Source organism: Cervus elaphus, chromosome 23 (genome assembly GCF_910594005.1).
Source record: "Cervus elaphus chromosome 23, mCerEla1.1, whole genome shotgun sequence".
Lineage (NCBI taxonomy): Eukaryota > Metazoa > Chordata > Mammalia > Artiodactyla > Cervidae > Cervus > Cervus elaphus.
The window spans coordinates 26,273,026-26,285,610 of NC_057837.1; positions in this window are offsets into that span (position 1 = coordinate 26,273,026).

Consider the following 12,585-nt stretch of genomic DNA (forward strand, 5'->3'; position numbering starts at 1 on the left):
GCCCATAAATCACCATAAATGACAGCAATTAAGTTTTTCTCTCCTGCTGTTCAATGTGACAGATAAATATTAACCATTTGAAGACAGAAGCAATTTCATTGACTTTTCTGTTTATCAGGGACCCTAACACAGTGTTAAGCTCATATGGGTAATATTGATAGAAGATGAATAAATAACTCCTCATTGATAACATAGTATTAATAAAATGGCAAAACCTCCTTTAAAGGAGAGGAAAAAGCAAACAGGACACTGGGGGTTATGCAGGATGGATTGCTGACAGAAAATGACCTTCACTTTGCCTTTCTCAGTTGTTCATTTGCTACCAGTAATGATATCAATCATCTTGGACCCAAGGAAGCTGGAGTAAAAATGATTTTGAAAAAAATGGGCTGTGGTAACCTGAATCAAAGTGTCAAATATTGTTTCTTTTATTTATTTTCAGAAATACTCAGATGATTAGATGCTAAATGCTCAGTGTGTTTCCGAGGCAGGAAGATGGTTCACCATCACAAAGGAAGAAGCAATATGTCCTTGGATACGCATATATAACCTGTTAATGTTCATATACGGGAGGCACCATGTTGGACCAGCGTGCCCTACAGCACCTTCTCTGATTGAGTCAGCAAGATAAATGGGCACTTGACATTAGCTAGTGGGAACAGTAATAGATTTAGCTGAGCAGCCTTATGTGAACCTTGCTATGTTCTTCTGTATCATCCACCCAAAGCAGAAGCCAGAAATGTCCTCCTTGTAGGCTTTTTATAATTTCCAGGAAAGGAAACCTGGGGATCCCGGATCAGTCATGGGAGGGAGGGAATGATGATTTGATGACTGAGGTAGAGCTTGGACACACACATTCTGTGAGTCTGCCTCCCTCAAGTTTGTGGTTTGAACTGACTCCTTGGGAGGAAACGCCCCCGGGAAAATAAATCAGCCTAGTATTTGAGGAGGCTGAAGGAAATGGCAACCCACTCCAGTATTCCTGCCTGGAGAATCTGATGGACGGAGGAGCCTGGTGGGCTACAGTCCACGGGGTTGCACAGAGTCGGACACGACTGAGCGACTTCACTTCACTTCACTTCAGATGCTCTAGAAATGGGCACACCTGGTGTTTCTAGCCTTGGCTTATCAGGAGAAAAAAAAAATGAACCAATCAGAGAGTATGGAAAGTAGAAGGAAATCTGGGGCCACTCTGGTAGATTTTCTTACCTCCAGTCTCCCAAGACTAGACTCTCCAGCCTGGTGTCCACCCTGTATGTTTGTTACCACCCAACAATTGCTTCTTTCCTTGACTATCTGCAGCTTTTGCTTTGCCAATTCCAGTTCTTGAATTTCCAACTATGGTGGGAAAAAAGAGATCTCAACTCCAGTGATTGAGGTTACCTCAGCTCCTTCCCATCACACTTCTTCATGGGTACTCAGCAAGGTCTTCACTCTTCCCTCATAGTTTCTGATTATTAAATCCTTATCTTCTCCAGGAGACCCAGTGTCCACCTACACACCTGCATACACACACTCTCATTTACTGTCCTGACCAGCTCTGCAATGCACTGCCCACTTTCACTGCATGTTCATATCTCTATTACAAAAGCTTTCTATGTATTTCCTCTCTAGGTCTTCTTTCACCTACATTTCTAAAGATTAACATCACCTTTCTAGGGTTAGGGGTGCCAAAGTGTTCCTTTGTCTTCTTCTGGATTCACTCCATTTCTTCCCACCTCTTTTCCCTATGTTTTCATCTAGTCGTTTAGTCAACTGCCAAACATAGCTCCCACTCTGTTAGAAGGCATCAAGGACAGAGAAATGAATAAAAGATGATTTCTGCCTTCGAGGAGATAAACAAAAATCCTAATGCAATGTGCTCAGAGTGGTTTTAAAGGTACTATGGGAGAAAATAGGGTTCATGCTTCAGGGTTGTTTGGAGGAAACTTATGGAAAGCCATTTGCACGGGGCAAGACATATGTGCTTAACATCTGCTATATATTTTTTTCCAAAAATGGAACATGCTCTTCAGTTGCTCTTCTATTGGCTTCTTTCTCCAATTTCAACTAGTGTGAAAAAAAAGTCTTTCCTACACTGCTGTCCCTCTTTCTTTTCCTTTAGCATCTGACTGCTTATAAGAGCCTCCACTGGCTAATTTTGCTTCTTTACTAACCATTTATTCTAAAAATATTTGTGACCTAGAGTGAGATAGGAATTATCCCAGCATATGTGTGTATGCTTACATGCACGTGCACACACACCCCCACACACACACTGTGCACTTCATTTTATAAACAAAACCTTTTGGATTACCTATATTTGTGTGTGTGTGTGTGTGTGTGTGTGTGTAAGTGATTTTAGAAATATTTGGTGAGGACAGTGGCAAAGCATTCCCGAAGACTTCTCTGACCTGCTTTGCAGAAGAACTTTAACTAAATCACATTCTTTTAGGATCTTCTTTATCAAGTATACTTTTAAAGATGTCAAACTCCCCAGGGTTGCCTTTAGGCAGTCAGTCCCTTGGAGATCAAAGTTTTTAATCTTAATTTCCAGATCTGTTCTAGAATTGGATCTCTCGCTGGGATCCAGTGAATCAAATAACATTTGAGGTGGCACTTGTCCAGGTGAGTGTAATGGGCCATGGAAATCATCTTTCATATCATACTCACCTAACTTGAAAGGCTTTAAAGTTAGGCTCCACTCTAGATATTCTATATCACCCCCTTCACAATCTTTTCTGGAGCAAACGTGCATCATCTCATTGGTGATATACCATCCCTGAAGATACGGTGTAGCTCTGTGTGTACTCAGCTGTGTCTGATTCTTTGTGGCCTATGGACTGCAGCCTGCCAGTTCCTTTGCCCATGGAATTTTCCAGGCAAGAATACTGGATAGTGAAAGTGAAAGTCACTCAGTCATGTCCAACTCTTTGTGACCCTATAGACTATACAGTCCATGGAATTCTCCAGGCCAGCATACTGGAGTGGATAGCCTTTCCCTTCTCCAGGGGATCTTCCCAATCCAGGGATCGAACCCAGGTCTCCCATATTGCAGGTGGATTCTTTACCAGCTGAGCCACAAGGGAAGCCCAAGAATACTGGAGTGGGTAGCCTATCCCTTCTTCAAGGGGTCTTCCCCACCCAGGAATCAAACTGGGATCTCCTGCATTGAAAATCTGCATTGAAAGCAGATTCTTTACCAACTGAGCTATGAGGAAAGAATACTGGAGTGGGGTCCAATTTCCTCCTCCAGGGGATTGAACGCAAGTCTCTTGTGTCTCCTGCGTTGGCTGGAGGATTCTTTACCCCTAGTGCCACCTGGGAAGCCCCAACACAAGCAGTTTTAAACTTATACTTAGCAGTCATATTGAACATGTGAATTACAGTCCCCACTGGCACAGTTTGATGTAAACTGAGAAATATTTTGAAATGGGCAAAGTACTATTAGAACATGATTTTTATTAGGGAAACCTGGTTAGTATTAGACTAGTCTCAAGCTTACTTCCACATCTTTTCTACATTTTTACTGTTTATTCATATTTCTAATTTTGTCCCATTCATGAATTCAATGTATTACTGTTTCATTCTCCCAAATTATTGAATGAATAAAGTTGGTGAATTACTAAATGGTTGTCCACATTTTAAAGTTCTTATTGTTAATTGATCAGATGGTGAACAAATGAATAGGGTTGTAATGTGTGAGCTTTTCACTTCTTACTTTCTTGTTTACCTCAAAACACTGGTCTTGAAGTAGTTTTTCAGATCGCGTTATTAAAATGTCCAACATTATTACAGGTTAATTTTTTAAGTGAGTGGGGTCCATAGTAATTCTAGAACTGTAATATAGCAAATTCTGAAAAAGAGTTTAACACTTTCATATACAGTGTTTCGTATTAAAATTCAAGTTCTATGTTGAACAGAGAAAGAATGTTTATCTTTGTCATTTTTCAGAGTTAAATCAAGTAAATAAAACATAGTAAACATTTTTCTCTAAGACGCTTAGAACATTACAGAGTCAAATACTTCAGTTTATCCTGTAAGAAGAATAGTGATCTCCATTTTTCCAGTGGAAAATTGAGATGGATAAACCATCTTACTCAGTGAATCTGCGTGTGTCAGCAATAAATCCCATTCTTTGCAAAACAGTGAGACCAGTTATGACCATATTTAGTTCTCCTCAGTTTCTACCTCAATGTTCTTCTCTTTGGAAAGCTCCCTAACTTCCAGATCCTGGGAAACTGAGCAGAACATTATGGTCCTTGCCCCCAACATCTCCTCAGCCTTCCTTTTGTTTGTGGAAAAAAGCTTTAGCCGAAGAACAAGTTTAATCAGAAAAGTAAGAAAATGCAGAAACAAAGGAAACCAGTCAAAGGAGACCAAAAAATAATAGTTTACTTATTAGGCAAAGACAAGGGCCTTTAGCTACTTCTCAAGGGTCATAGTTAATATTCTGAGCCGTAGCCTGTAAGCTGCTTTATAGATACTGAAACCCTCACCAAATGGAAGAAGTTAATTACAGGATGACCAGACTTCAGCCATGACATAAGCTACCACAATTCCAAGAGCTGGTCTCAAGAAAATAGGAACAAATTGATCTTGGAACTGAAGATTAACTGTACTTAAAATAACCTATTAAACCACCAATGACCAATTTCAAGGTGACTATCAGAGGTGACTGTGCTGTTTCTGCAGGTAGCCCCCCTCCCTCAATACATAAAAGCTCTCACCCACTGACTGTCAATGGTGGGAGCAAGGTGGGGGTGGGGGGGTAGAAGGTGGGGTGGGGTGTGTGGGGAGGAGTGTCCTTTGGATAGAAATCTGCTCCCTTCCCCTCCAACCCCCAGTTGCTGGCATCTAAAATAAAGCAGACTTTCCTTTCCACCAACCTGGCCTCTTTAATGGCTTTTGTGTGGCAAGCACCCAGATCCCACTTTAAGTTACACTGGGATCCTTCACTTGAATTTAGTCTCACGACAAGTTCTAGATTTTTCTACCCTTTTTTACTCCCAAGCCCACCATCAAATATTAGCAGTGCCTTGTCTCACAGCCTCTCAGTTCCTGCTCTCTGCTGGTTTAGTTTGCTAAGTCATATCTGACTCTTTGCGACCCCATGGACTGTATAGCCTGCCAAGTTCCTCTGTCCATGGGATTCTTCAGGCAAGAATACTGGAGTGGGTTGCCATTTCCTTCTCCAGGGGATTTTTCCCACCCAGGGATTGAACCTGGGTCTCCTGCTTTGCAGGCACATTCTTTACTAATTGATCCAATAAGTTTTAATCAATGATAATATCTTTCTCTTTAACACCCTTCCTGACTGTCTCCAGGCTCCAGCAACAGGGAACTATTCAGGATTTGGAGTCAGAGGATCTAAACTGGAATCTCCTGGCTCTTGATAACCCAGACCTCATGTTACACATGAGGATAATATTGACCTTGTGGAAAGCTTAGAAGAATATTTGAAATAAATTACATAACATCTGTTTACCGTTAATAACTGATACACATTTTATTGAGAGCTTTGAATGACTCACACATTGCAAAGAATTTCCGATCCATTTATAAGTCAGTGGGAAGATTATCTGGGGCTATCTTGGAAGTTTCCTACCTTTCTATGCCTTTTCATACTGTTCATGAATCTGGTCCCATCACATCATGGCAAATAGATGGGGAAACAGTGGAAACAGTGGCTGACATTATTTTTCTGGGCTCCAAAATCACTGCAGATGGTGATTGCAAATATGAAATTAAGAGATGCTTACTCCTTGGAAGGAAAGTTATGACCAACTTAGACAGCATATTAAAAATCAGAGATATTACTTTGCTAGCAAAGGTCTGTCTAGTCAAGGCTATGGTTTTTCCAGTAGTCATGTAATGATGTGAGAGTTGGACTATAAAGAAAGCTGAACACCGAAGAATTGATGCTTTTGAACTTTGGTGTTGGAGAAAACTCTTGAGAGTCCCTTGGACTGCAAGGAGATCCAACCAGTCCATCCTAAAGGAGATCAGTCCTGGGTATTCATTGGAAGGACTGATGTTGAAGCTGAAACTCCAATACTTTGGCCACCTGATGCGGAGAGCTGACTCATTTGAAAAGACCCTGACGCTGGGAAAGATTGAGGGCAGGAGAAGGGGATGACAGAAGATGAGATGGTTGGATGGCATCACCGACACAATGGACATGGGTTTGGGTGGGCTTCGGGAGTTGGTGATGGACAGGGAGGCTTGGGGTACTGCGGTACATGGGGTCACAAAGAGTTGGACATGACTGAGTGACTGAATTGAATTGAACTGAACTGAACTGAACCTTTCTATGCAAAAGCAAGCCTATGCATTAAAAGGCAAACCATGTCATCTCCTATCCATGAGGATGGCTACTCAAAAACAAAACAAAACAGAATTTAACAAATGCTGGAGAGGATATGAGGAAACTGGAACCCTTGTGAGCTATTGATTGGAATGTAAAATTGTATAGCCTCTGTGGAAAACAGTATGGTTGTTCCTCAAGAAATTAATAATGGAATTACCACTTGTTCCAGCAATTCCTCTCTTGGATATATACCCAAAAGAAATGAAAGGAGAGACTTGAGGTGTTTGTATAAATATATTCATGCTCATAGCAGCATTATTCACAACAGCCAAAAGGTGGAAGCAAGATTCATCAATGGATGAATGAATAAAATGTGGCATACACATACAATAGAATATTATTCAGTCTTAAAGGAAATTATGACTTATGCTACAACATAGATGAACCTTGAGGACATGATGCTAAGTAAAATAAGCCAGTCACAAAAGGACAAATGCCATGTGATTCTACTTATCTGAAGTAACTGGAGTAGCCAATTCATAGAGACAGAAAGTGGAACGGTGATTGCCATGGGTGGGGTGGGGAGGGGCATGGTGGTCCAGTGGACACAGTTTCAGTGTTACAGGATGATAAGGGTTCTGTGGATGGATGGTGGCGATGGTAGCATAACAATGTGAATGTACTTTAAACTACTGAGCTATGCACTTAAAACTAGTTAAGGCAGGAGTTTTTAACATGTTATATATTTCACTACATTTTCTTTTCTTTAAAAAAAGGACAACCAACCCATCTGATATGTCAGAGTCCCTCATTTCTTATCTGAACAATTGTTTATCAACAAAGTGTCTAAAAACGGAGATGCCATAAGAATTTATTATTTTAGGCAACTTTTAACAAGGCACATTAGCTACACATCCCACGCTCTATACATGCTAAACTACATATACAGTTGCTTCTCATTACCTGGGTATGCCGCTTATAAACAGAGCAACCTTGGGTTACTTAACTTCTTTTGGTCTTAGTTTCCTTATTTTGTAAAATGAAAATGCTGATTTCTTTATGGTTGGATTCTTGTGAGGATTCAGTGAAATGGTGAATGGAAAGGACCTGGTAGGCATATGGCACAGGGAGTGCTTGGAATGTTCATTTCCTTTTATAGATAAACTCATTGAAGTGAGAATTAATTGTGCCCTAAGGTTCACAATTTAAAAAGATCAGAAAAACAGATGTATAAAAAAGGGAGTGAAAACCCACACATTTGGTGGACTTAGCGAAATACGTTGGAGGATCTGAAAACATTTTTAAACGTGTTTCCAAAGGTGGATTTTGTTCTTTGTTTATTGTTATTTCTCTTATTTGACATTTACTTTGCTGGTTTTCCTGCTTTCCAAAGCTATCTTGCACAGAATCTACTGCCCCCATTACACTAATTGGCAGTGTAAATATTTTAACAAACTCTGTGGGGTTATTTTACCTCAGCGTTAGCCAAATGTATAATTTAACACTACCAAGACAACCTGCTTCACCTCACCATTTGAGGCTTCTCAGCCTTGAATTAATTACATGACGAAGAATTTTGCCATGTTCTGAAATCAGAAATTGGTTTATAACAGAAGACAAGTCTGTGTCTGTGTTTCAGCTTCAGGAGCTCTTGGGGTAAAAAAAAGTACATTGGGATTTTTATTAATGTTGCTAAAATTGATGGGAACAAAATTCTTCCATAGATGTTCATGTTCCGAACTCTTGGCCCATTCATTAATTATTGTCATTATGGGAAAGTGTGATTAGATCACTAATCAGAAAAAGTTTACCCTGAGCCATCTTTGCCTAAAAACTCTGTGACTTTAAAACTATTCACAATCTGAAAGTAGAGAGTTACGTTTTGTTCAGTGGGAATGTTTAGGACTTCAAGCCTGGGAGACAGCATCTCAAGGAACCCTGAGAGAACTTCTCTGAGGAGGGGAGGGATGGAGCCAGTTTTGCAAGAGACTAGGTAGTCTGAACATCAAAAGATTACTGTTAATTAAAGAAAACCAGATATCTGATATTAGGGAATTTAGAACTTTTCTATGTATGGGAAGATGCAAGAGTCTGGATTCACTGAAATCATTTTTTTGATATGCACCTTACTTATCTGGGGCCAGTTTTTTGTGTTTTCACATATAGGGTTTCCTCAGGGCTCACTGTAGGGAGTGGCTACAGTCTGCTGACTGCTAGATGGCAGGTATTCTTTCTTTTCTGAGTTCCCTCAGGGCTCACCAGCTCACCATCCATGGTGTCCACAATTGCTGATGACTGTGACATCCTTTGTTTACTGATATAGTAGAAAATGAACTCTTATTTCATCGTCATTAAAAGACTTAGTAATCTTAGTTACCACCCCCCACCCCTGCCCTTGCCATTTAAAAGAGAGCTGTTTGAGAAACCTGTGGACCATTTACTATATGCTCCTGAGAGGGTCACCACACAGGTATGCTGTCAATGTTAGGCATCTTCCTCCAAAGTGAAAGTGAAAGTTGCTCAGTTGTGTCTGACTCTTTGTGACCCCATGAACTATATAGTCCATGAAATTCTCCAGGCCAGAATACTGGAGTGGGTAGCTGTTCCCTTCTCCAGGGAATCTTCCCAACCCAAGAATTGAACCCAGGTCTCCCTGCATTGCAGGCGGATTCTTTATCAGCTGAGCCACAAGGGAAGCACGGAGGAATACAGCCTATGATTTAACTTTCTGTAAAGTTGTGATGGCAAAGCCAAGGTGAAAGTCAGGTAAAAGTTGGAATACCAAGGAGAGCGAAAATCTAAAAGAAGGCAACGCCATTGTGATTGAGATAAGGCTTCATTTGAGAACTAGTTTCATGGGGTTGCATTTTTTATTTTTATTTATTTATTTGATGTGGATCATTTCTTTTTTAAGTCTTTTTGAATGTGCCACAACATTACCTCTGCCTTATGCTTTGGCTTTTTTATTTAGTTGGAAGGCTTGTGGGATCCGACCCCCTCCCCTCAGGGAATGAACCTGCACCCCCTGGATTGGAAGGCAAAGTTCCAACCACTGGACCACCAGGGAAGTCCCTGGTTTGCAGTTCTTGCACAAATATTTCAGGGAGGAGTTTCTAAGACTCACAGTGTCAGAGGTAACATTGACCAAAATCCCCAATACTGGCCGGGCACCATAGGTTTGCATGTTATTTTATAGCAGGAGGTCCTGGTAAGGAACATAGAACTGTTGCAACCTGGAAGAATTTGGGGAAGGTCAAAAGGAGATGCCAGGTGTCCTACCACCTCCTAGAATCCTCTCTGGGATCCATCTTGGCTGAGTACTGTGTGCACCACCAGCAAGGACCCTGAGTCAGAATGACTGACCAGGGACAACCTGGGAACTAAGCGCATCACCGTAAAACCTGAGACTCAGGGCAGAGGAGTCCTCCTGGGTTCTCTCACCCTGCTGCTCTCCGCCCAGGCCCCCTTTCTCAATAAAATCTCTTGGTTTGTCAACACATGTGTCTCCCCAGACAATTCATTTCCAAGTGTTAGATAAGAGCCCACTCTGAGGCCTGGAAGAGGTCCCCCTTCCTGCAACAAAAGCAGGGATGAACCCTGTTCCTTCTCTAGTTTGCTCTCCTGAATCTCTGCACCAGCTGTGCTGCGTTCACTTACAGGTTGCTGTTGGCTTACAAGGTGGGGTCAGCTTCTGGCAAGTCCATTCAGTTCCTGCTTTCTCTGAGCCTCTTTGCCCAGCACCGGACAGGTGGGTTAAAAGTGGAATCAGAGAGAAGAGGTGGGTTTCATTCTTTAATCCCCACCTCCTGCTTTTTCCTCTCTAGTTCATGTTTAGTAGCCTGCATAGTGTTTAATTCCCTTTCGAGAGTAATAAAGACGACATTGTACCCTGAGCCACAGCTCTTTGTATCTTGTTTCTAACTGGTTAGAAATAAACTCCCGTAAACCTCTGGCAGAGAGGATGAGCATCTCCTGGATAAACTGGGGGAAATACAGGAAAAAATAACAGTAGACAAAATATTGTGAGATGGCAGAAAGCAGTAAAAAGAGCTTTTGAGCAGAACAAAGTAACACAGGAAACAAAGGGCAAGTAAACCCTGCACTTTCTGGAGCTAAAGTGAACATGAACCTATTCTAAAGGGAGAGCTCTGAACATTCTAAGAAAGCTGTAACTTATGCCTAACAATTACTTACACATTAGACACACTATGTGAAATTTAGAATTCATTGTTTCCATCCCAAATCCACACCTCCTTCTGTATTTCTGTTCTGTTTCTGGGACCACAGTTCTCTAGCTAGTAGATGAATATATGTGAGTCACCTTGAGGCTAGACTTAATACATCGTCTTATCTCCATCACACACCATCCCTCCTGTGGTTTTACTGAAGGCTTCCTAACAGAGACAGAAATGGTTCTATTCTTTCACCCTCTAGCAAAACATAATCAAAAGGCTCCGGGATCTCTTAGTTCTTTCCCTAGAGTCTTTTCCCAAACATTTCAATTCTACTCTGCCAAACAAAACCCTCAATTGGCCAAATTCAATTTTCCTAGAAAATAATTATGCAACCAGTTCTTATCACAAAAACACATTCATGGTGTGGGGGAGGGAAGGCGTGGTTGTGTGCCTGTCCATGCTGATTGGCTTAGACACACTGTGCTATTCTTGTGTTAGTGCTATGTTCTTAATTATTGTAGTTCAATAATATGTTTCTTTCATTGTTATCAGACAGTTCTCAAACTTTTTGTGGTTTTGAACTCTCCTTTACACTCTTGAAAATCACTGAGAATTTCAAAGAGATTTTTGTTATATTCACTGATACATACCATATCAGAAATTAAAACTAAGAAAATAAATATTTGTTTCTAAATTAATTTTAAAACACTAGGAAACTCATTACATGTTAACGTAAATAAATTTTTAATGAAAAATAATTATATTTTCCAAAACAAAGGAAATTTAGTAGGAGAAGTAACACTGTTTTATACTCATGTAAATTCCTTTAATGTTTTGTGTGATAGAAGACATTTCTGCTTCTGCATTCAATCTTTTGTGATATCATATATTATGCAACCACTGGAAAACTTCATTGTATATGTGTTTAAGAATGGGAGTAAAAAAGAGTTAAAAACAACTCTCAATATTGTTTTGAAAACAACTTAAATTCTGTGACCCCTTGAAAGGGTTTCTGAGATCCCAGATGCTCTCAGACTATAGTCTGAGGACTACTGGTCTTAGCTATTCTAGCTTGTAGTTTCTCAGATGAATTTCAGAATATTTTGTCTCAGTTTGGGAGGTATTAATTATGTATTTAAAATTCTGTCTTCTCACTTAAGGATATCCTATGTCTCTTCAATTAATAAAATAATTTATACATGATTTCTCCAAGGTGATAGTCCTGTATTTTCCTTTCTCAGATCTCCCCCATTTCTCACTTTTTATCATTCCCAGTTATTTTATGGTATTTGTTGCTATTGTGATCAAGATTCATTTTTCCATTGTATTTTAATTGGTCATTGTTGGGCCCTCACAATTTTGTATATGGCCATTTGCTTACTCCTTATTAATTCTTAAGTTAAATAATATATTTGGTATAATATATTCTTTTAAGGAAAGAACTTGAAAACTTGAATCTTGTTATATAATGTTAGTATTGATATGATATTCTCAATATTCCAAGATACTACATATTAGATGAGATATATGATATTTTGAGAAAAAGCCACTGTTTAAGTTTTGGATTTCAAAGATATTTTATGAGGAAGGATCTTGAAAATGCTGAGTGCTTTTTTGACATCTACTAAAACGATATTTTTTTCTTAAGACAAATGCATTGATTTAGGACTGCTGCTAAGTCACTTCAGTCGTGTCCGACTCTTAGCGACCCCATTGACTGCAGCCTACCAGGCTCCTCCATCCATGGGATTTTCCAGGCACGAGTACTGGAATGGGGTGCCATTGCCTTCTCCGGATTTAGGATTAGGTGTCCTCTTCTAGAATTCTTCTTATTTAGACATCACAAATGATAGACCAATTCAGATAATTAACACAATTAAATGACATTTTGATTGTGGGTCTCACTTTTTGAAGGGGAGGAAGGCATAACCACGCCCAAAATGTCACCTGAGGCTGTTCAGGGAACCTGGCCATCCAGGTGTCAGGGATGACCAATTAGAGGACTGGTGATTAACGACTTCAGACTGAGCCCCACTTTGGCAGGCCGCTAAAGTGAACTGGTATCTGCGGGGATATCTCAGTACCTACTTTTCTTCTCCCTTTCGGGATCAGAGCCCGCTG